Below are 27,170 nucleotides of genomic sequence, written 5' to 3' on the forward strand. Positions count from 1 at the left end.
ATTCTTGCCAAATTCCTACTATAGTTCATTCTATTTATGTAATACTCATTGTATGATGATTATGGACCTAATTAACAAGTTACTTCCCCATAATAAAGTTTAACTTAAGTTCGTCTCCACAGGAGGAACCTTTGGTGACCAAAATTTTATCCTACCTTTTTGGCTTGGATTCTTGCCAAATTCCTACTATAGTTCATTCTATTTATGTAATACTCATTGTATGATAAGTATGGACCTAATTAACAAGTTTCTTCCCGAAAATAAAGTTTAAATTAAGTTCGTCTCCAAAGGAGGAACCTTTGGTGACCAAAATTTTATCCTTTCTTTTTGACATGGATTCTTGCCAAATTCCTACTATAGTTCATTCTATTTATGTAATACTCATTGTATGATGATTATGGACCTAATTAACAAGTTACTTCCCCATCATAAAGTTTAACTTAAGTTCGTCTCCAAAGGAGGAACCTTTGGTGACCAAAATTTTATCCTACCTTTTTGGCTTGGATTCTTGCCAAATTCCCACTATAGTTCATTCTATTTATGTAATACTCATTGTATGATAATTATGGACCTAATTAACAAGTTTCTTCCCGAAAATAAAGTTTAAATTAAGTTCGTCTCCAAAGGAGGAACCTTTGGTGACCAAAATTTTATCCTTTCTTTTTGACTTGGATTCTTGCCAAATTCCTACTATAGTTCATTCTATTTATGTAATACTCATTGTATGATGATTATGGACCTAATTAACAAGTTACTTCCCCATAATAAAGTTTAACTTAAGTTCGTCTCCAAAGGAGGAACCTTTGGTGACCAAAATTTTATCCTTTCTTTTAGACTTGGATTCTTGCCAAATTTCTACTATAGTTCATTCTATTTATGTAATACACATTGTATGATGATTATGGACCTAATTAACAAGTTACTTCCCGAAAATAAAGTTTAAATTAAGTTCGTCTCCAAAGGAGGAACGTTTGGTGACCAAAATTTTATCCTTTCTTTTAGACTTGGATTCTTGCCAAATTCCTACTATAGTTCATTCTATTTATGTAATACACATTGTATGATGATTATGGACCTAATTAACAAGATACTTCCCCATAATTAAGTTTAACGTAAGTTCGTCTCAAAAGTAGGAACCATTGGTGACCAAAATTTTATCCTTTCTTTTTGACTTGAATTCTTTCCAAATGCATAATATAGTTCATTCTATTTATGTAATACTCATTGTATGATGATTATGGACCTAATTAACAAGTTACTTCCCCATAATAAAGTTTAACTTAAGTTCGTCTCCAAAGGAGGAACCTTTGGTGACCAAAATTTTATCCTACCTTTTTGGCTTGGATTCTTGCCAAATTCCCACTATAGTTCATTCTATTTATGTAATATTCATTGTATGATAATTATGGACCTAATTAACAAGTTTCTTCCCGAAAATAAAGTTTAAATTAAGTTCGTCTCCAAAGGAGGAACCTTTGGTGACCAAAATTTTATCCTTTCTTTTTGACTTGGATTCTTGCCAAATTCCTACTATAGTTCATTCTATTTATGTAATACTCATTGTATGATGATTATGGACCTAATTAACAAGTTACTTCCCCATAATAAAGTTTAACTTAAGTTCGTCTCCAAAGGAGGAACCTTTGGTGACCAAAATTTTATCCTACCTTTTTGGCTTGGATTCTTGCCAAATTCCTACTATAGTTCATTCTATTTATGTAATACTCATTGTATGATGATTATGGACCTAATTAACAAGTTACTTCCCCATAATAAAGTTTAACTTAAGTTCGTCTCCAAAGGAGGAACCTTTGGTGACCAAAATTTTATCCTACCTTTTTGGCTTGGATTCTTGCCAAATTCCTACTATAGTTCATTCTATTTATGTAATACTCATTGTATGATGATTATGGACCTAATTAACAAGTTACTTCCCCATAATAAAGTTTAACTTAAGTTCGTCTCCAAAGGAGGAACCTTTGGTGACCAAAATTTTATCCTACCTTTTTGGCTTGGATTCTTGCCAAATTCCTACTATAGTTCATTCTATTTATGTAATACTCATTGTATGATGATTATGGACCTAATTAACAAGTTACTTCCCCATAATAAAGTTTAACTTAAGTTCGTCTCCACAGGAGGAACCTTTGGTGACCAAAATTTTATCCTACCTTTTTGGCTTGGATTCTTGCCAAATTCCTACTATAGTTCATTCTATTTATGTAATACTCATTGTATGATAAGTATGGACCTAATTAACAAGTTTCTTCCCGAAAATAAAGTTTAAATTAAGTTCGTCTCCAAAGGAGGAACCTTTGGTGACCAAAATTTTATCCTTTCTTTTTGACATGGATTCTTGCCAAATTCCTACTATAGTTCATTCTATTTATGTAATACTCATTGTATGATGATTATGGACCTAATTAACAAGTTACTTCCCCATCATAAAGTTTAACTTAAGTTCGTCTCCAAAGGAGGAACCTTTGGTGACCAAAATTTTATCCTACCTTTTTGGCTTGGATTCTTGCCAAATTCCCACTATAGTTCATTCTATTTATGTAATACTCATTGTATGATAATTATGGACCTAATTAACAAGTTTCTTCCCGAAAATAAAGTTTAAATTAAGTTCGTCTCCAAAGGAGGAACCTTTGGTGACCAAAATTTTATCCTTTCTTTTTGACTTGGATTCTTGCCAAATTCCTACTATAGTTCATTCTATTTATGTAATACTCATTGTATGATGATTATGGACCTAATTAACAAGTTACTTCCCCATAATAAAGTTTAACTTAAGTTCGTCTCCAAAGGAGGAACCTTTGGTGACCAAAATTTTATCCTTTCTTTTAGACTTGGATTCTTGCCAAATTTCTACTATAGTTCATTCTATTTATGTAATACACATTGTATGATGATTATGGACCTAATTAACAAGTTACTTCCCGAAAATAAAGTTTAAATTAAGTTCGTCTCCAAAGGAGGAACGTTTGGTGACCAAAATTTTATCCTTTCTTTTAGACTTGGATTCTTGCCAAATTCCTACTATAGTTCATTCTATTTATGTAATACACATTGTATGATGATTATGGACCTAATTAACAAGATACTTCCCCATAATTAAGTTTAACGTAAGTTCGTCTCAAAAGTAGGAACCATTGGTGACCAAAATTTTATCCTTTCTTTTTGACTTGAATTCTTTCCAAATGCATAATATAGTTCATTCTATTTATGTAATACTCATTGTATGATGATTATGGACCTAATTAACAAGTTACTTCCCCATAATAAAGTTTAACTTAAGTTCGTCTCCAAAGGAGGAACCTTTGGTGACCAAAATTTTATCCTACCTTTTTGGCTTGGATTCTTGCCAAATTCCCACTATAGTTCATTCTATTTATGTAATATTCATTGTATGATAATTATGGACCTAATTAACAAGTTTCTTCCCGAAAATAAAGTTTAAATTAAGTTCGTCTCCAAAGGAGGAACCTTTGGTGACCAAAATTTTATCCTTTCTTTTTGACTTGGATTCTTGCCAAATTCCTACTATAGTTCATTCTATTTATGTAATACTCATTGTATGATGATTATGGACCTAATTAACAAGTTACTTCCCCATAATAAAGTTTAACTTAAGTTCGTCTCCAAAGGAGGAACCTTTGGTGACCAAAATTTTATCCTACCTTTTTGGCTTGGATTCTTGCCAAATTCCTACTATAGTTCATTCTATTTATGTAATACTCATTGTATGATGATTATGGACCTAATTAACAAGTTACTTCCCCATAATAAAGTTTAACTTAAGTTCGTCTCCACAGGAGGAACCTTTGGTGACCAAAATTTTATCCTACCTTTTTGGCTTGGATTCTTGCCAAATTCCTACTATAGTTCATTCTATTTATGTAATACTCATTGTATGATAAGTATGGACCTAATTAACAAGTTTCTTCCCGAAAATAAAGTTTAAATTAAGTTCGTCTCCAAAGGAGGAACCTTTGGTGACCAAAATTTTATCCTTTCTTTTTGACATGGATTCTTGCCAAATTCCTACTATAGTTCATTCTATTTATGTAATACTCATTGTATGATGATTATGGACCTAATTAACAAGTTACTTCCCCATAATAAAGTTTAACTTAAGTTCGTCTCCAAAGGAGGAACCTTTGGTGACCAAAATTTTATCCTACCTTTTTGGCTTGGATTCTTGCCAAATTCCTACTATAGTTCATTCTATTTATGTAATACTCATTGTATGATGATTATGGACCTAATTAACAAGTTACTTCCCCATAATAAAGTTTAACTTAAGTTCGTCTCCAAAGGAGGAACCTTTGGTGACCAAAATTTTATCCTACCTTTTTGGCTTGGATTCTTGCCAAATTCCTACTATAGTTCATTCTATTTATGTAATACTCATTGTATGATGATTATGGACCTAATTAACAAGTTACTTCCCCATAATAAAGTTTAACTTAAGTTCGTCTCCAAAGGAGGAACCTTTGGTGACCAAAATTTTATCCTACCTTTTTGGCTTGGATTCTTGCCAAATTCCTACTATAGTTCATTCTATTTATGTAATACTCATTGTATGATGATTATGGACCTAATTAACAAGTTACTTCCCCATAATAAAGTTTAACTTAAGTTCGTCTCCACAGGAGGAACCTTTGGTGACCAAAATTTTATCCTACCTTTTTGGCTTGGATTCTTGCCAAATTCCTACTATAGTTCATTCTATTTATGTAATACTCATTGTATGATAAGTATGGACCTAATTAACAAGTTTCTTCCCGAAAATAAAGTTTAAATTAAGTTCGTCTCCAAAGGAGGAACCTTTGGTGACCAAAATTTTATCCTTTCTTTTTGACATGGATTCTTGCCAAATTCCTACTATAGTTCATTCTATTTATGTAATACTCATTGTATGATGATTATGGACCTAATTAACAAGTTACTTCCCCATCATAAAGTTTAACTTAAGTTCGTCTCCAAAGGAGGAACCTTTGGTGACCAAAATTTTATCCTACCTTTTTGGCTTGGATTCTTGCCAAATTCCCACTATAGTTCATTCTATTTATGTAATACTCATTGTATGATAATTATGGACCTAATTAACAAGTTTCTTCCCGAAAATAAAGTTTAAATTAAGTTCGTCTCCAAAGGAGGAACCTTTGGTGACCAAAATTTTATCCTTTCTTTTTGACTTGGATTCTTGCCAAATTCCTACTATAGTTCATTCTATTTATGTAATACTCATTGTATGATGATTATGGACCTAATTAACAAGTTACTTCCCCATAATAAAGTTTAACTTAAGTTCGTCTCCAAAGGAGGAACCTTTGGTGACCAAAATTTTATCCTTTCTTTTAGACTTGGATTCTTGCCAAATTTCTACTATAGTTCATTCTATTTATGTAATACACATTGTATGATGATTATGGACCTAATTAACAAGTTACTTCCCGAAAATAAAGTTTAAATTAAGTTCGTCTCCAAAGGAGGAACGTTTGGTGACCAAAATTTTATCCTTTCTTTTAGACTTGGATTCTTGCCAAATTCCTACTATAGTTCATTCTATTTATGTAATACACATTGTATGATGATTATGGACCTAATTAACAAGATACTTCCCCATAATTAAGTTTAACGTAAGTTCGTCTCAAAAGTAGGAACCATTGGTGACCAAAATTTTATCCTTTCTTTTTGACTTGAATTCTTTCCAAATGCATAATATAGTTCATTCTATTTATGTAATACTCATTGTATGATGATTATGGACCTAATTAACAAGTTACTTCCCCATAATAAAGTTTAACTTAAGTTCGTCTCCAAAGGAGGAACCTTTGGTGACCAAAATTTTATCCTACCTTTTTGGCTTGGATTCTTGCCAAATTCCCACTATAGTTCATTCTATTTATGTAATATTCATTGTATGATAATTATGGACCTAATTAACAAGTTTCTTCCCGAAAATAAAGTTTAAATTAAGTTCGTCTCCAAAGGAGGAACCTTTGGTGACCAAAATTTTATCCTTTCTTTTTGACATGGATTCTTGCCAAATTCCTACTATAGTTCATTCTATTTATGTAATACTCATTGTATGATGATTATGGACCTAATTAACAAGTTACTTCCCCATCATAAAGTTTAACTTAAGTTCGTCTCCAAAGGAGGAACCTTTGGTGACCAAAATTTTATCCTACCTTTTTGGCTTGGATTCTTGCCAAATTCCCACTATAGTTCATTCTATTTATGTAATACTCATTGTATGATAATTATGGACCTAATTAACAAGTTTCTTCCCGAAAATAAAGTTTAAATTAAGTTCGTCTCCAAAGGAGGAACCTTTGGTGACCAAAATTTTATCCTTTCTTTTTGACTTGGATTCTTGCCAAATTCCTACTATAGTTCATTCTATTTATGTAATACTCATTGTATGATGATTATGGACCTAATTAACAAGTTACTTCCCCATAATAAAGTTTAACTTAAGTTCGTCTCCAAAGGAGGAACCTTTGGTGACCAAAATTTTATCCTTTCTTTTAGACTTGGATTCTTGCCAAATTTCTACTATAGTTCATTCTATTTATGTAATACACATTGTATGATGATTATGGACCTAATTTACAAGTTACTTCCCGAAAATAAAGTTTAAATTAAGTTCGTCTCCAAAGGAGGAACGTTTGGTGACCAAAATTTTATCCTTTCTTTTAGACTTGGATTCTTGCCAAATTCCTACTATAGTTCATTCTATTTATGTAATACACATTGTATGATGATTATGGACCTAATTAACAAGATACTTCCCCATAATTAAGTTTAACGTAAGTTCGTCTCAAAAGTAGGAACCATTGGTGACCAAAATTTTATCCTTTCTTTTTGACTTGAATTCTTTCCAAATGCATAATATAGTTCATTCTATTTATGTAATACTCATTGTATGATGATTATGGACCTAATTAACAAGTTACTTCCCCATAATAAAGTTTAACTTAAGTTCGTCTCCAAAGGAGGAACCTTTGGTGACCAAAATTTTATCCTACCTTTTTGGCTTGGATTCTTGCCAAATTCCCACTATAGTTCATTCTATTTATGTAATATTCATTGTATGATAATTATGGACCTAATTAACAAGTTTCTTCCCGAAAATAAAGTTTAAATTAAGTTCGTCTCCAAAGGAGGAACCTTTGGTGACCAAAATTTTATCCTTTCTTTTTGACTTGGATTCTTGCCAAATTCCTACTATAGTTCATTCTATTTATGTAATACTCATTGTATGATGATTATGGACCTAATTAACAAGTTACTTCCCCATAATAAAGTTTAACTTAAGTTCGTCTCCAAAGGAGGAACCTTTGGTGACCAAAATTTTATCCTACCTTTTTGGCTTGGATTCTTGCCAAATTCCTACTATAGTTCATTCTATTTATGTAATACTCATTGTATGATGATTATGGACCTAATTAACAAGTTACTTCCCCATAATAAAGTTTAACTTAAGTTCGTCTCCACAGGAGGAACCTTTGGTGACCAAAATTTTATCCTTTCTTTTTGACATGGATTCTTGCCAAATTCCTACTATAGTTCATTCTATTTATGTAATACTCATTGTATGATGATTATGGACCTAATTAACAAGTTACTTCCCCATCATAAAGTTTAACTTAAGTTCGTCTCCAAAGGAGGAACCTTTGGTGACCAAAATTTTATCCTACCTTTTTGGCTTGGATTCTTGCCAAATTCCCACTATAGTTCATTCTATTTATGTAATACTCATTGTATGATAATTATGGACCTAATTAACAAGTTTCTTCCCGAAAATAAAGTTTAAATTAAGTTCGTCTCCAAAGGAGGAACCTTTGGTGACCAAAATTTTATCCTTTCTTTTTGACTTGGATTCTTGCCAAATTCCTACTATAGTTCATTCTATTTATGTAATACTCATTGTATGATGATTATGGACCTAATTAACAAGTTACTTCCCCATAATAAAGTTTAACTTAAGTTCGTCTCCAAAGGAGGAACCTTTGGTGACCAAAATTTTATCCTTTCTTTTAGACTTGGATTCTTGCCAAATTTCTACTATAGTTCATTCTATTTATGTAATACACATTGTATGATGATTATGGACCTAATTAACAAGTTACTTCCCGAAAATAAAGTTTAAATTAAGTTCGTCTCCAAAGGAGGAACGTTTGGTGACCAAAATTTTATCCTTTCTTTTAGACTTGGATTCTTGCCAAATTCCTACTATAGTTCATTCTATTTATGTAATACACATTGTATGATGATTATGGACCTAATTAACAAGATACTTCCCCATAATTAAGTTTAACGTAAGTTCGTCTCAAAAGTAGGAACCATTGGTGACCAAAATTTTATCCTTTCTTTTTGACTTGAATTCTTTCCAAATGCATAATATAGTTCATTCTATTTATGTAATACTCATTGTATGATGATTATGGACCTAATTAACAAGTTACTTCCCCATAATAAAGTTTAACTTAAGTTCGTCTCCAAAGGAGGAACCTTTGGTGACCAAAATTTTATCCTACCTTTTTGGCTTGGATTCTTGCCAAATTCCCACTATAGTTCATTCTATTTATGTAATATTCATTGTATGATAATTATGGACCTAATTAACAAGTTTCTTCCCGAAAATAAAGTTTAAATTAAGTTCGTCTCCAAAGGAGGAACCTTTGGTGACCAAAATTTTATCCTTTCTTTTTGACTTGGATTCTTGCCAAATTCCAACTATAGTTCATTCTATTTATGTAATACTCATTGTATGATGATTATGGACCTAATTAACAAGTTACTTCCCCATAATAAAGTTTAACTTAAGTTCGTCTCCAAAGGAGGAACCTTTGGTGACCAAAATTTTATCCTACCTTTTTGGCTTGGATTCTTGCCAAATTCCTACTATAGTTCATTCTATTTATGTAATACTCATTGTATGATGATTATGGACCTAATTAACAAGTTACTTCCCCATAATAAAGTTTAACTTAAGTTCGTCTCCACAGGAGGAACCTTTGGTGACCAAAATTTTATCCTACCTTTTTGGCTTGGATTCTTGCCAAATTCCTACTATAGTTCATTCTATTTATGTAATACTCATTGTATGATAAGTATGGACCTAATTAACAAGTTTCTTCCCGAAAATAAAGTTTAAATTAAGTTCGTCTCCAAAGGAGGAACCTTTGGTGACCAAAATTTTATCCTTTCTTTTTGACATGGATTCTTGCCAAATTCCTACTATAGTTCATTCTATTTATGTAATACTCATTGTATGATGATTATGGACCTAATTAACAAGTTACTTCCCCATAATAAAGTTTAACTTAAGTTCGTCTCCAAAGGAGGAACCTTTGGTGACCAAAATTTTATCCTACCTTTTTGGCTTGGATTCTTGCCAAATTCCTACTATAGTTCATTCTATTTATGTAATACTCATTGTATGATGATTATGGACCTAATTAACAAGTTACTTCCCCATAATAAAGTTTAACTTATGTTCGTCTCCAAAGGAGGAACCTTTGGTGACCAAAATTTTATCCTACCTTTTTGGCTTGGATTCTTGCCAAATTCCTACTATAGTTCATTCTATTTATGTAATACTCATTGTATGATGATTATGGACCTAATTAACAAGTTACTTCCCCATAATAAAGTTTAACTTAAGTTCGTCTCCACAGGAGGAACCTTTGGTGACCAAAATTTTATCCTACCTTTTTGGCTTGGATTCTTGCCAAATTCCTACTATAGTTCATTCTATTTATGTAATACTCATTGTATGATAAGTATGGACCTAATTAAAAAGTTTCTTCCCGAAAATAAAGTTTAAATTAAGTTCGTCTCCATAGGAGGAACCTTTGGTGACCAAAATTTTATCCTTTCTTTTTGACATGGATTCTTGCCAAATTCCTACTATAGTTCATTCTATTTATGTAATACTCATTTTATGATGATTATGGACCTAATTAACAAGTTACTTCCCCATCATAAAGTTTAACTTAAGTTCGTCTCCAAAGGAGGAACCTTTGGTGACCAAAATTTTATCCTACCTTTTTGGCTTGGATTCTTGCCAAATTCCCACTATAGTTCATTCTATTTATGTAATACTCATTGTATGATAATTATGGACCTAATTAACAAGTTTCTTCCCGAAAATAAAGTTTAAATTAAGTTCGTCTCCAAAGGAGGAACCTTTGGTGACCAAAATTTTATCCTTTCTTTTTGACTTGGATTCTTGCCAAATTCCTACTATAGTTCATTCTATTTATGTAATACTCATTGTATGATGATTATGGACCTAATTAACAAGTTACTTCCCCATAATAAAGTTTAACTTAAGTTCGTCTCCAAAGGAGGAACCTTTGGTGACCAAAATTTTATCCTTTCTTTAAGACTTGGATTCTTGCCAAATTTCTACTATAGTTCATTCTATTTATGTAATACACATTGTACGATGATTATGGACCTAATTAACAAGTTACTTCCCGAAAATAAAGTTTAAATTAAGTTCGTCTCCAAAGGAGGAACGTTTGGTGACCAAAATTTTATCCTTTCTTTTAGACTTGGATTCTTGCCAAATTCCTACTATAGTTCATTCTATTTATGTAATACACATTGTATGATGATTATGGACCTAATTAACAAGATACTTCCCCATAATTAAGTTTAACGTAAGTTCGTCTTAAAAGTAGGAACCATTGGTGACCAAAATTTTATCCTTTCTTTTTGACTTGAATTCTTTCCAAATGCATAATATAGTTCATTCTATTTATGTAATACTCATTGTATGATGATTATGGACCTAATTAACAAGTTACTTCCCCATAATAAAGTTTAACTTAAGTTCGTCTCCAAAGGAGGAACCTTTGGTGACCAAAATTTTATCCTACCTTTTTGGCTTGGATTCTTGCCAAATTCCCACTATAGTTCATTCTATTTATGTAATATTCATTGTATGATAATTATGGACCTAATTAACAAGTTTCTTCCCGAAAATAAAGTTTAAATTAAGTTCGTCTCCAAAGGAGGAACCTTTGGTGACCAAAATTTTATCCTTTCTTTTTGACTTGGATTCTTGCCAAATTCCTACTATAGTTCATTCTATTTATGTAATACTCATTGTATGATGATTATGGACCTAATTAACAAGTTACTTCCCCATAATAAAGTTTAACGTAAGTTCGTCTCAAAAGTAGGAACCATTGGTGACCAAAATTTTATCCTTTCTTTTTGACTTGAATTCTTTCCAAATGCATAATATAGTTCATTCTATTTATGTAATACTCATTGTATGATGATTATGGACCTAATTAACAAGTTACTTCCCCACAATAAAGTTTAACTTAAGTTCGTCTCCACAGGAGGAACCTTTGGTGACCAAAATTTTATCCTACCTTTTTGGCTTGGATTCTTGCCAAATTCCTACTATAGTTCATTCTATTTATGTAATACTCATTGTATGATAAGTATGGACCTAATTAACAAGTTTCTTCCCGAAAATAAAGTTTAAATTAAGTTCGTCTCCAAAGGAGGAACCTTTGGTGACCAAAATTTTATCCTTTCTTTTTGACATGGATTCTTGCCAAATTCCTACTATAGTTCATTCTATTTATGTAATACTCATTGTATGATGATTATGGACCTAATTAACAAGTTACTTCCCCATCATAAAGTTTAACTTAAGTTCGTCTCCAAAGGAGGAACCTTTGGTGACCAAAATTTTATCCTACCTTTTTGGCTTGGATTCTTGCCAAATTCCCACTATAGTTCATTCTATTTATGTAATACTCATTGTATGATAATTATGGACCTAATTAACAAGTTTCTTCCCGAAAATAAAGTTTAAATTAAGTTCGTCTCCAAAGGAGGAACCTTTGGTGACCAAAATTTTATCCTTTCTTTTTGACTTGGATTCTTGCCAAATTCCTACTATAGTTCATTCTATTTATGTAATACTCATTGTATGATGATTATGGACCTAATTAACAAGTTACTTCCCCATAATAAAGTTTAACTTAAGTTCGTCTCCAAAGGAGGAACCTTTGGTGACCAAAATTTTATCCTTTCTTTAAGACTTGGATTCTTGCCAAATTTCTACTATAGTTCATTCTATTTATGTAATACACATTGTATGATGATTATGGACCTAATTAACAAGTTACTTCCCGAAAATAAAGTTTAAATTAAGTTCGTCTCCAAAGGAGGAACGTTTGGTGACCAAAATTTTATCCTTTCTTTTAGACTTGGATTCTTGCCAAATTCCTACTATAGTTCATTCTATTTATGTAATACACATTGTATGATGATTATGGACCTAATTAACAAGATACTTCCCCATAATTAAGTTTAACGTAAGTTCGTCTTAAAAGTAGGAACCATTGGTGACCAAAATTTTATCCTTTCTTTTTGACTTGAATTCTTTCCAAATGCATAATATAGTTCATTCTATTTATGTAATACTCATTGTATGATGATTATGGACCTAATTAACAAGTTACTTCCCCATAATAAAGTTTAACTTAAGTTCGTCTCCAAAGGAGGAACCTTTGGTGACCAAAATTTTATCCTACCTTTTTGGCTTGGATTCTTGCCAAATTCCCACTATAGTTCATTCTATTTATGTAATATTCATTGTATGATAATTATGGACCTAATTAACAAGTTTCTTCCCGAAAATAAAGTTTAAATTAAGTTCGTCTCCAAAGGAGGAACCTTTGGTGACCAAAATTTTATCCTTTCTTTTTGACTTGGATTCTTGCCAAATTCCTACTATAGTTCATTCTATTTATGTAATACTCATTGTATGATGATTATGGACCTAATTAACAAGTTACTTCCCCATAATAAAGTTTAACTTAAGTTCGTCTCCAAAGGAGGAACCTTTGGTGACCAAAATTTTATCCTACCTTTTTGGCTTGGATTCTTGCCAAATTCCCACTATAGTTCATTCTATTTATGTAATATTCATTGTATGATAATTATGGACCTAATTAACAAGTTTCTTCCCGAAAATAAAGTTTAAATTAAGTTCGTCTCCAAAGGAGGAACCTTTGGTGACCAAAATTTTATCCTTTCTTTTTGACTTGGATTCTTGCCAAATTCCTACTATAGTTCATTCTATTTATGTAATACTCATTGTATGATGATTATGGACCTAATTAACAAGTTACTTCCCCATAATAAAGTTTAACGTAAGTTCGTCTCAAAAGTAGGAACCATTGGTGACCAAAATTTTATCCTTTCTTTTTGACTTGAATTCTTTCCAAATGCATAATATAGTTCATTCTATTTATGTAATACTCATTGTATGATGATTATGGACCTAATTAACAAGTTACTTCCCCACAATAAAGTTTAACTTAAGTTCGTCTCCACAGGAGGAACCTTTGGTGACCAAAATTTTATCCTACCTTTTTGGCTTGGATTCTTGCCAAATTCCTACTATAGTTCATTCTATTTATGTAATACTCATTGTATGATAAGTATGGACCTAATTAACAAGTTTCTTCCCGAAAATAAAGTTTAAATTAAGTTCGTCTCCAAAGGAGGAACCTTTGGTGACCAAAATTTTATCCTTTCTTTTTGACATGGATTCTTGCCAAATTCCTACTATAGTTCATTCTATTTATGTAATACTCATTGTATGATGATTATGGACCTAATTAACAAGTTACTTCCCCATCATAAAGTTTAACTTAAGTTCGTCTCCAAAGGAGGAACCTTTGGTGACCAAAATTTTATCCTACCTTTTTGGCTTGGATTCTTGCCAAATTCCCACTATAGTTCATTCTATTTATGTAATACTCATTGTATGATAATTATGGACCTAATTAACAAGTTTCTTCCCGAAAATAAAGTTTAAATTAAGTTCGTCTCCAAAGGAGGAACCTTTGGTGACCAAAATTTTATCCTTTCTTTTTGACTTGGATTCTTGCCAAATTCCTACTATAGTTCATTCTATTTATGTAATACTCATTGTATGATGATTATGGACCTAATTAACAAGTTACTTCCCCATAATAAAGTTTAACTTAAGTTCGTCTCCAAAGGAGGAACCTTTGGTGACCAAAATTTTATCCTTTCTTTAAGACTTGGATTCTTGCCAAATTTCTACTATAGTTCATTCTATTTATGTAATACACATTGTATGATGATTATGGACCTAATTAACAAGTTACTTCCCGAAAATAAAGTTTAAATTAAGTTCGTCTCCAAAGGAGGAACGTTTGGTGACCAAAATTTTATCCTTTCTTTTAGACTTGGATTCTTGCCAAATACCTACTATAGTTCATTCTATTTATGTAATACACATTGTATGATGATTATGGACCTAATTAACAAGATACTTCCCCATAATTAAGTTTAACGTAAGTTCGTCTTAAAAGTAGGAACCATTGGTGACCAAAATTTTATCCTTTCTTTTTGACTTGAATTCTTTCCAAATGCATAATATAGTTCATTCTATTTATGTAATACTCATTGTATGATGATTATGGACCTAATTAACAAGTTACTTCCCCATAATAAAGTTTAACTTAAGTTCGTCTCCAAAGGAGGAACCTTTGGTGACCAAAATTTTATCCTACCTTTTTGGCTTGGATTCTTGCCAAATTCCCACTATAGTTCATTCTATTTATGTAATATTCATTGTATGATAATTATGGACCTAATTAACAAGTTTCTTCCCGAAAATAAAGTTTAAATTAAGTTCGTCTCCAAAGGAGGAACCTTTGGTGACCAAAATTTTATCCTTTCTTTTTGACTTGGATTCTTGCCAAATTCCTACTATAGTTCATTCTATTTATGTAATACTCATTGTATGATGATTATGGACCTAATTAACAAGTTACTTCCCCATAATAAAGTTTAACGTAAGTTCGTCTCAAAAGTAGGAACCATTGGTGACCAAAATTTTATCCTTTCTTTTTGACTTGAATTCTTTCCAAATGCATAATATAGTTCATTCTATTTATGTAATACTCATTGTATGATGATTATGGACCTAATTAACAAGTTACTTCCCCACAATAAAGTTTAACTTAAGTTCGTCTCCAAAGGAGGAACCTTTGGTGACCAAAATTTTATCCATTCTTTTAGACTTGGATTCTTGCCAAATTTCTACTATAGTTCATTCTATTTATGTAATACACATTGTATGATTATTATGGACCTAATTAACAAGTTACTTCCCGAAAATAAAGTTTAAATTAAGTTCGTCTCCAAAGGAGGAACGTTTGGTGACCAAAATTTTATCCTTTCTTTTAGACTTGGATTCTTGCCAAATTCCTACTATAGTTCATTCTATTTATGTAATAGACATTGTATGATGATTATGGACCTAATTAACAAGTTACTTCCCCATAATTAAGTTTAACGTAAGTTCGTCTCAAAAGTAGGAACCATTGGTGACCAAAATTTTATCCTTTCTTTTTGACTTGAATTCTTTCCAAATGCATAATATAGTTCATTCTATTTATGTAATACTCATTGTATGATAATTATGGACATAATTAACAAGTTACTTCCCCATAATAAAGTTTAACTTAAGTTCGTCTCCAAAGGGGGAACCTTTGGTGACCAAAATTTTATCCTACCTTTTTGGCTTGGATTCTTGCCAAATTCCTACTATAGTTCATTCTATTTATGTAATACTCATTGTATGATGATTATGGACCTAATTAACAAGTTACTTCCCCATAATAAAGTTTAACTTATGTTCGTCTCCAAAGGAGGAACCTTTGGTGACCAAAATTTTATCCTACCTTTTTGGCTTGGATTCTTGCCAAATTCCTACTATAGTTCATTCTATTTATGTAATACTCATTGTATGATGATTATGGACCTAATTAACAAGTTACTTCCCCATAATAAAGTTTAACTTAAGTTCGTCTCCACAGGAGGAACCTTTGGTGACCAAAATTTTATCCTACCTTTTTGGCTTGGATTCTTGCCAAATTCCTACTATAGTTCATTCTATTTATGTAATACTCATTGTATGATAAGTATGGACCTAATTAACAAGTTTCTTCCCGAAAATAAAGTTTAAATTAAGTTCGTCTCCAAAGGAGGAACCTTTGGTGACCAAAATTTTATCCTTTCTTTTTGACATGGATTCTTGCCAAATTCCTACTATAGTTCATTCTATTTATGTAATACTCATTGTATGATGATTATGGACCTAATTAACAAGTTACTTCCCCATCATAAAGTTTAACTTAAGTTCGTCTCCAAAGGAGGAACCTTTGGTGACCAAAATTTTATCCTACCTTTTTGGCTTGGATTCTTGCCAAATTCCCACTATAGTTCATTCTATTTATGTAATACTCATTGTATGATAATTATGGACCTAATTAACAAGTTTCTTCCCGAAAATAAAGTTTAAATTAAGTTCGTCTCCAAAGGAGGAACCTTTGGTGACCAAAATTTTATCCTTTCTTTTTGACTTGGATTCTTGCCAAATTCCTACTATAGTTCATTCTATTTATGTAATACTCATTGTATGATGATTATGGACCTAATTAACAAGTTACTTCCCCATAATAAAGTTTAACTTAAGTTCGTCTCCAAAGGAGGAACCTTTGGTGACCAAAATTTTATCCTTTCTTTAAGACTTGGATTCTTGCCAAATTTCTACTATAGTTCATTCTATTTATGTAATACACATTGTATGATGATTATGGACCTAATTAACAAGTTACTTCCCGAAAATAAAGTTTAAATTAAGTTCGTCTCCAAAGGAGGAACGTTTGGTGACCAAAATTTTATCCTTTCTTTTAGACTTGGATTCTTGCCAAATTCCTACTATAGTTCATTCTATTTATGTAATACACATTGTATGATGATTATGGACCTAATTAACAAGATACTTCCCCATAATTAAGTTTAACGTAAGTTCGTCTTAAAAGTAGGAACCATTGGTGACCAAAATTTTATCCTTTCTTTTTGACTTGAATTCTTTCCAAATGCATAATATAGTTCATTCTATTTATGTAATACTCATTGTATGATGATTATGGACCTAATTAACAAGTTACTTCCCCATAATAAAGTTTAACTTAAGTTCGTCTCCAAAGGAGGAACCTTTGGTGACCAAAATTTTATCCTACCTTTTTGGCTTGGATTCTTGCCAAATTCCCACTATAGTTCATTCTACTTATGTAATATTCATTGTATGATAATTATGGACCTAATTAACAAGTTTCTTCCCGAAAATAAAGTTTAAATTAAGTTCGTCTCCAAAGGAGGAACCTTTGGTGACCAAAATTTTATCCTTTCTTTTTGACTTGGATTCTTGCCAAATTCCTACTATAGTTCATTCTATTTATGTAATACTCATTGTATGATGATTATGGACCTAATTAACAAGTTACTTCCCCATAATAAAGTTTAACGTAAGTTCGTCTCAAAAGTAGGAACCATTGGTGACCAAAATTTTATCCTTTCTTTTTGACTTGAATTCTTTCCAAATGCATAATATAGTTCATTCTATTTATGTAATACTCATTGTATGATGATTATGGACCTAATTAACAAGTTACTTCCCCACAATAAAGTTTAACTTAAGTTCGTCTCCAAAGGAGGAACCTTTGGTGACCAAAATTTTATCCATTCTTTTAGACTTGGATTCTTGCCAAATTTCTACTATAGTTCATTCTATTTATGTAATACACATTGTATGATTATTATGGACCTAATTAACAAGTTACTTCCCGAAAATAAAGTTTAAATTAAGTTCGTCTCCAAAGGAGGAACGTTTGGTGACCAAAATTTTATCCTTTCTTTTAGACTTGGATTCTTGCCAAATTCCTACTATAGTTCATTCTATTTATGTAATAGACATTGTATGATGATTATGGACCTAATTAACAAGTTACTTCCCCATAATTAAGTTTAACGTAAGTTCGTCTCAAAAGTAGGAACCATTGGTGACCAAAATTTTATCCTTTCTTTTTGACTTGAATTCTTTCCAAATGCATAATATAGTTCATTCTATTTATGTAATACTCATTGTATGATAATTATGGACATAATTAACAAGTTACTTCCCCATAATAAAGTTTAACTTAAGTTCGTCTCCAAAGGTGGAACCTTTGGTGACCAAAATTTTATCCTACCTTTTTGGCTTGGATTCTTGCCAAATTCCTACTATAGTTCATTCTATTTATGTAATACTCATTGTATGATGATTATGGACCTAATTAACAAGTTACTTCCCCATAATAAAGTTTAACTTAAGTTCGTCTCCAAAGGAGGAACCTTTGGTGACCAAAATTTTATCCTACCTTTTTGGCTTGGATTCTTGCCAAATTCCTACTATAGTTCATTCTATTTATGTAATACTCATTGTATGATGATTATGGACCTAATTAACAAGTTACTTCCCCATAATAAAGTTTAACTTAAGTTCGTCTCCACAGGAGGAACCTTTGGTGACCAAAATTTTATCCTACCTTTTTGGCTTGGATTCTTGCCAAATTCCTACTATAGTTCATTCTATTTATGTAATACTCATTGTATGATAAGTATGGACCTAATTAACAAGTTTCTTCCCGAAAATAAAGTTTAAATTAAGTTCGTCTCCAAAGGAGGAACCTTTGGTGACCAAAATTTTATCCTTTCTTTTTGACATGGATTCTTGCCAAATTCCTACTATAGTTCATTCTATTTATGTAATACTCATTGTATGATGATTATGGACCTAATTAACAAGTTACTTCCCCATCATAAAGTTTAACTTAAGTTCGTCTCCAAAGGAGGAACCTTTGGTGACCAAAATTTTATCCTACCTTTTTGGCTTGGATTCTTGCCAAATTCCCACTATAGTTCATTCTATTTATGTAATACTCATTGTATGATAAGTATGGACCTAATTAACAAGTTTCTTCCCGAAAATAAAGTTTAAATTAAGTTCGTCTCCAAAGGAGGAACCTTTGGTGACCAAAATTTTATCCTTTCTTTAAGACTTGGATTCTTGCCAAATTTCTACTATAGTTCATTCTATTTATGTAATACACATTGTATGATGATTATGGACCTAATTAACAAGTTACTTCCCGAAAATAAAGTTTAAATTAAGTTCGTCTCCAAAGGAGGAACGTTTGGTGACCAAAATTTTATCCTTTCTTTTAGACTTGGATTCTTGCCAAATTCCTACTATAGTTCATTCTATTTATGTAATACACATTGTATGATGATTATGGACCTAATTAACAAGATACTTCCCCATAATTAAGTTTAACGTAAGTTCGTCTTAAAAGTAGGAACCATTGGTGACCAAAATTTTATCCTTTCTTTTTGACTTGAATTCTTTCCAAATGCATAATATAGTTCATTCTATTTATGTAATACTCATTGTATGATGATTATGGACCTAATTAACAAGTTACTTCACCATAATAAAGTTTAACTTAAGTTCGTCTCCAAAGGAGGAACCTTTGGTGACCAAAATTTTATCCTACCTTTTTGGCTTGGATTCTTGCCAAATTCCCACTATAGTTCATTCTATTTATGTAATATTCATTGTATGATAATTATGGACCTAATTAACAAGTTTCTTCCCGAAAATAAAGTTTAAATTAAGTTCGTCTCCAAAGGAGGAACCTTTGGTGACCAAAATTTTATCCTTTCTTTTAGACTTGGATTCTTGCCAAATTCCTACTATAGTTCATTCTATTTATGTAATAGACATTGTATGATGATTATGGACCTAATTAACAAGTTACTTCCCCATAATTAAGTTTAACGTAAGTTCGTCTCAAAAGTAGGAACCATTGGTGACCAAAATTTTATCCTTTCTTTTTGACTTGAATTCTTTCCAAATGCATAATATAGTTCATTCTATTTATGTAATACTCATTGTATGATAATTATGGACATAATTAACAAGTTACTTCCCCATAATAAAGTTTAACTTAAGTTCGTCTCCAAAGGGGGAACCTTTGGTGACCAAAATTTTATCCTACCTTTTTGGCTTGGATTCTTGCCAAATTCCTACTATAGTTCATTCTATTTATGTAATACTCATTGTATGATGATTATGGACCTAATTAACAAGTTACTTCCCCATAATAAAGTTTAACTTATGTTCGTCTCCAAAGGAGGAACCTTTGGTGACCAAAATTTTATCCTACCTTTTTGGCTTGGATTCTTGCCAAATTCCTACTATAGTTCATTCTATTTATGTAATACTCATTGTATGATGATTATGGACCTAATTAACAAGTTACTTCCCCATAATAAAGTTTAACTTAAGTTCGTCTCCACAGGAGGAACCTTTGGTGACCAAAATTTTATCCTACCTTTTTGGCTTGGATTCTTGCCAAATTCCTACTATAGTTCATTCTATTTATGTAATACTCATTGTATGATAAGTATGGACCTAATTAACAAGTTTCTTCCCGAAAATAAAGTTTAAATTAAGTTCGTCTCCAAAGGAGGAACCTTTGGTGACCAAAATTTTATCCTTTCTTTTTGACATGGATTCTTGCCAAATTCCTACTATAGTTCATTCTATTTATGTAATACTCATTGTATGATGATTATGGACCTAATTAACAAGTTACTTCCCCATCATAAAGTTTAACTTAAGTTCGTCTCCAAAGGAGGAACCTTTGGTGACCAAAATTTTATCCTACCTTTTTGGCTTGGATTCTTGCCAAATTCCCACTATAGTTCATTCTATTTATGTAATACTCATTGTATGATAATTATGGACCTAATTAACAAGTTTCTTCCCGAAAATAAAGTTTAAATTAAGTTCGTCTCCAAAGGAGGAACCTTTGGTGACCAAAATTTTATCCTTTCTTTTTGACTTGGATTCTTGCCAAATTCCTACTATAGTTCATTCTATTTATGTAATACTCATTGTATGATGATTATGGACCTAATTAACAAGTTACTTCCCCATAATAAAGTTTAACTTAAGTTCGTCTCCAAAGGAGGAACCTTTGGTGACCAAAATTTTATCCTTTCTTTAAGACTTGGATTCTTGCCAAATTTCTACTATAGTTCATTCTATTTATGTAATACACATTGTATGATGATTATGGACCTAATTAACAAGTTACTTCCCGAAAATAAAGTTTAAATTAAGTTCGTCTCCAAAGGAGGAACGTTTGGTGACCAAAATTTTATCCTTTCTTTTAGACTTGGATTCTTGCCAAATTCCTACTATAGTTCATTCTATTTATGTAATACACATTGTATGATGATTATGGACCTAATTAACAAGATACTTCCCCATAATTAAGTTTAACGTAAGTTCGTCTTAAAAGTAGGAACCATTGGTGACCAAAATTTTATCCTTTCTTTTTGACTTGAATTCTTTCCAAATGCATAATATAGTTCATTCTATTTATGTAATACTCATTGTATGATGATTATGGACCTAATTAACAAGTTACTTCCCCATAATAAAGTTTAACTTAAGTTCGTCTCCAAAGGAGGAACCTTTGGTGACCAAAATTTTATCCTACCTTTTTGGCTTGGATTCTTGCCAAATTCCCACTATAGTTCATTCTATTTATGTAATATTCATTGTATGATAATTATGGACCTAATTAACAAGTTTCTTCCCGAAAATAAAGTTTAAATTAAGTTCGTCTCCAAAGGAGGAACCTTTGGTGACCAAAATTTTATCCTTTCTTTTTGACTTGGATTCTTGCCAAATTCCTACTATAGTTCATTCTATTTATGTAATACTCATTGTATGATGATTATGGACCTAATTAACAAGTTACTTCCCCATAATAAAGTTTAACGTAAGTTCGTCTCAAAAGTAGGAACCATTGGTGACCAAAATTTTATCCTTTCTTTTTGACTTGAATTCTTTCCAAATGCATAATATAGTTCATTCTATTTATGTAATACTCATTGTATGATGATTATGGACCTAATTAACAAGTTACTTCCCCACAATAAAGTTTAACTTAAGTTCGTCTCCAAAGGAGGAACCTTTGGTGACCAAAATTTTATCCATTCTTTTAGACTTGGATTCTTGCCAAATTTCTACTATAGTTCATTCTATTTATGTAATACACATTGTATGATTATTATGGACCTAATTAACAAGTTACTTCCCGAAAATAAAGTTTAAATTAAGTTCGTCTCCAAAGGAGGAACGTTTGGTGACCAAAATTTTATCCTTTCTTTTAGACTTGGATTCTTGCCAAATTCCTACTATAGTTCATTCTATTTATGTAATAGACATTGTATGATGATTATGGACCTAATTAACAAGTTACTTCCCCATAATTAAGTTTAACGTAAGTTCGTCTCAAAAGTAGGAACCATTGGTGACCAAAATTTTATCCTTTCTTTTTGACTTGAATTCTTTCCAAATGCATAATATAGTTCATTCTATTTATGTAATACTCATTGTATGATAATTATGGACATAATTAACAAGTTACTTCCCCATAATAAAGTTTAACTTAAGTTCGTCTCCAAAGGGGGAACCTTTGGTGACCAAAATTTTATCCTACCTTTTTGGCTTGGATTCTTGCCAAATTCCTACTATAGTTCATTCTATTTATGTAATACTCATTGTATGATGATTATGGACCTAATTAACAAGTTACTTCCCCATAATAAAGTTTAACTTATGTTCGTCTCCAAAGGAGGAACCTTTGGTGACCAAAATTTTATCCTACCTTTTTGGCTTGGATTCTTGCCAAATTCCTACTATAGTTCATTCTATTTATGTAATACTCATTGTATGATGATTATGGACCTAATTAACAAGTTACTTCCCCATAATAAAGTTTAACTTAAGTTCGTCTCCACAGGAGGAACCTTTGGTGACCAAAATTTTATCCTTTCTTTTTGACTTGAATTCTTTCCAAATGCATAATATAGTTCATTCTATTTATGTAATACTCATTGTATGATGATTATGGACCTAATTAACAAGTTACTTCCCCATAATAAAGTTTAACTTAAGTTCGTCTCCAAAGGAGGAACCTTTGGTGACCAAAATTTTATCCTACCTTTTTGGCTTGGATTCTTGCCAAATTCCCACTATAGTTCATTCTATTTATGTAATATTCATTGTATGATAATTATGGACCTAATTAACAAGTTTCTTCCCGAAAATAAAGTTTAAATTAAGTTCGTCTCCAAAGGAGGAACCTTTGGTGACCAAAATTTTATCCTTTCTTTTTGACTTGGATTCTTGCCAAATTCCTACTATAGTTCATTCTATTTATGTAATACTCATTGTATGATGATTATGGACCTAATTAAAAAGTTACTTCCCCATAATAAAGTTTAACGTAAGTTCGTCTCAAAAGTAGGAACCATTGGTGACCAAAATTTTATCCTTTCTTTTTGACTTGAATTCTTTCCAAATGCATAATATAGTTCATTCTATTTATGTAATACTCATTGTATGATGATTATGGACCTAATTAACAAGTTACTTCCCCACAATAAAGTTTAACTTAAGTTCGTCTCCAAAGGAGGAACCTTTGGTGACCAAAATTTTATCCATTCTTTTAGACTTGGATTCTTGCCAAATTTCTACTATAGTTCATTCTATTTATGTAATACACATTGTATGATTATTATGGACCTAATTAACAAGTTACTTCCCGAAAATAAAGTTTAAATTAAGTTCGTCTCCAAAGGAGGAACGTTTGGTGACCAAAATTTTATCCTTTCTTTTAGACTTGGATTCTTGCCAAATTCCTACTATAGTTCATTCTATTTATGTAATAGACATTGTATGATGATTATGGACCTAATTAACAAGTTACTTCCCCATAATTAAGTTTAACGTAAGTTCGTCTCAAAAGTAGGAACCATTGGTGACCAAAATTTTATCCTTTCTTTTTGACTTGAATTCTTTCCAAATGCATAATATAGTTCATTCTATTTATGTAATACTCATTGTATGATAATTATGGACATAATTAACAAGTTACTTCCCCATAATAAAGTTTAACTTAAGTTCGTCTCCAAAGGGGGAACCTTTGGTGACCAAAATTTTATCCTACCTTTTTGGCTTGGATTCTTGCCAAATTCCTACTATAGTTCATTCTATTTATGTAATACTCATTGTATGATGATTATGGACCTAATTAACAAGTTACTTCCCCATAATAAAGTTTAACTTATGTTCGTCTCCAAAGGAGGAACCTTTGGTGACCAAAATTTTATCCTACCTTTTTGGCTTGGATTCTTGCCAAATTCCTACTATAGTTCATTCTATTTATGTAATACTCATTGTATGATGATTATGGACCTAATTAACAAGTTACTTCCCCATAATAAAGTTTAACTTAAGTTCGTCTCCACAGGAGGAACCTTTGGTGACCAAAATTTTATCCTACCTTTTTGGCTTGGATTCTTGCCAAATTCCTACTATAGTTCATTCTATTTATGTAATACTCATTGTATGATAAGTTTGGACCTAATTAACAAGTTTCTTCCCGAAAATAAAGTTTAAATTAAGTTCGTCTCCAAAGGAGGAACCTTTGGTGACCAAAATTTTATCCTTTCTTTTTGACATGGATTCTTGCCAAATTCCTACTATAGTTCATTCTATTTATGTAATACTCATTGTATGATGATTATGGACCTAATTAACAAGTTACTTCCCCATCATAAAGTTTAACTTAAGTTCGTCTCCAAAGGAGGAACCTTTGGTGACCAAAATTTTATCCTACCTTTTTGGCTTGGATTCTTGCCAAATTCCCACTATAGTTCATTCTATTTATGTAATACTCATTGTATGATAATTATGGACCTAATTAACAAGTTTCTTCCCGAAAATAAAGTTTAAATTAAGTTCGTCTCCAAAGGAGGAACCTTTGGTGACCAAAATTTTATCCTTTCTTTTTGACTTGGATTCTTGCCAAATTCCTACTATAGTTCATTCTATTTATGTAATACTCATTGTATGATGATTATGGACCTAATTAACAAGTTACTTCCCCATAATAAAGTTTAACTTAAGTTCGTCTCCAAAGGAGGAACCTTTGGTGACCAAAATTTTATCCTTTCTTTAAGACTTGGATTCTTGCCAAATTTCTACTATAGTTCATTCTATTTATGTAATACACATTGTATGATGATTATGGACCTAATTAACAAGTTACTTCCCGAAAATAAAGTTTAAATTAAGTTCGTCTCCAAAGGAGGAACGTTTGGTGACCAAAATTTTATCCTTTCTTTTAGACTTGGATTCTTGCCAAATTCCTACTATAGTTCATTCTATTTATGTAATACACATTGTATGATGATTATGGACCTAATTAACAAGATACTTCCCCATAATTAAGTTTAACGTAAGTTCGTCTTAAAAGTAGGAACCATTGGTGACCAAAATTTTATCCTTTCTTTTTGACTTGAATTCTTTCCAAATGCATAATATAGTTCATTCTATTTATGTAATACTCATTGTATGATGATTATGGACCTAATTAACAAGTTACTTCCCCATAATAAAGTTTAACTTAAGTTCGTCTCCAAAGGAGGAACCTTTGGTGACCAAAATTTTATCCTACCTTTTTGGCTTGGATTCTTGCCAAATTCCCACTATAGTTCATTCTATTTATGTAATATTCATTGTATGATAATTATGGACCTAATTAACAAGTTTCTTCCCGAAAATAAAGTTTAAATTAAGTTCGTCTCCAAAGGAGGAACCTTTGGTGACCAAAATTTTATCCTTTCTTTTTGGCTTGGATTCTTGCCAAATTCCTACTATAGTTCATTCTATTTATGTAATACTCATTGTATGATGATTATGGACCTAATTAACAAGTTACTTCCCCATAATAAAGTTTAACGTAAGTTCGTCTCAAAAGTAGGAACCATTGGTGACCAAAATTTTATCCTTTCTTTTTGACTTGAATTCTTTCCAAATGCATAATATAGTTCATTCTATTTATGTAATACTCATTGTATGATGATTATGGACCTAATTAACAAGTTACTTCCCCACAATAAAGTTTAACTTAAGTTCGTCTCCAAAGGAGGAACCTTTGGTGACCAAAATTTTATCCATTCTTTTAGACTTGGATTCTTGCCAAATTCCTACTATAGTTCATTCTATTTATGTAATACTCATTGTATGATGATTATGGACCTAATTAACAAGTTACTTCCCCATAATAAAGTTTAACTTAAGTTCGTCTCCAAAGGAGGAACCTTTGGTGACCAAAATTTTATCCTACCTTTTTGGCTTGGATTCTTGCCAAATTCCTACTATAGTTCATTCTATTTATGTAATACTCATTGTATGATGATTATGGACCTAATTAACAAGTTACTTCCCCATAATAAAGTTTAACTTAAGTTCGTCTCCAAAGGAGGAACCTTTGGTGACCAAAATTTTATCCTACCTTTTTGGCTTGGATTCTTGCCAAATTCCTACTATAGTTCATTCTATTTATGTAATACTCATTGTATGATGATTATGGACCTAATTAACAAGTTACTTCCCCATAATAAAGTTTAACTTAAGTTCGTCTCCAAAGGAGGAACCTTTGGTGACCAAAATTTTATCCTACCTTTTTGGCTTGGATTCTTGCCAAATTCCTACTATAGTTCATTCTATTTATGTAATACTCATTGTATGATGATTATGGACCTAATTAACAAGTTACTTCCCCATAATAAAGTTTAACTTAAGTTCGTCTCCACAGGAGGAACCTTTGGTGACCAAAATTTTATCCTACCTTTTTGGCTTGGATTCTTGCCAAATTCCTACTATAGTTCATTCTATTTATGTAATACTCATTGTGTGATAAGTATGGACCTAATTAACAAGTTTCTTCCCGAAAATAAAGTTTAAATTAAGTTCGTCTCCAAAGGAGGAACCTTTGGTGACCAAAATTTTATCCTTTCTTTTTGACATGGATTCTTGCCAAATTCCTACTATAGTTCATTCTATTTATGTAATACTCATTGTATGATGATTATGGACCTAATTAACAAGTTACTTCCCCATCATAAAGTTTAACTTAAGTTCGTCTCCAAAGGAGGAACCTTTGGTGACCAAAATTTTATCCTACCTTTTTGGCTTGGATTCTTGCCAAATTCCCACTATAGTTCATTCTATTTATGTAATACTCATTGTATGATAAGTATGGACCTAATTAACAAGTTTCTTCCCGAAAATAAAGTTTAAATTAAGTTCGTCTCCAAAG

The sequence above is a fragment of the Medicago sativa genome, chromosome 7, assembly GCF_051527215.1.
Source record: "Medicago sativa cultivar Bolivia chromosome 7, Bolivia_mono, whole genome shotgun sequence".
In the NCBI taxonomy this organism is placed as follows: domain Eukaryota; kingdom Viridiplantae; phylum Streptophyta; class Magnoliopsida; order Fabales; family Fabaceae; genus Medicago; species Medicago sativa.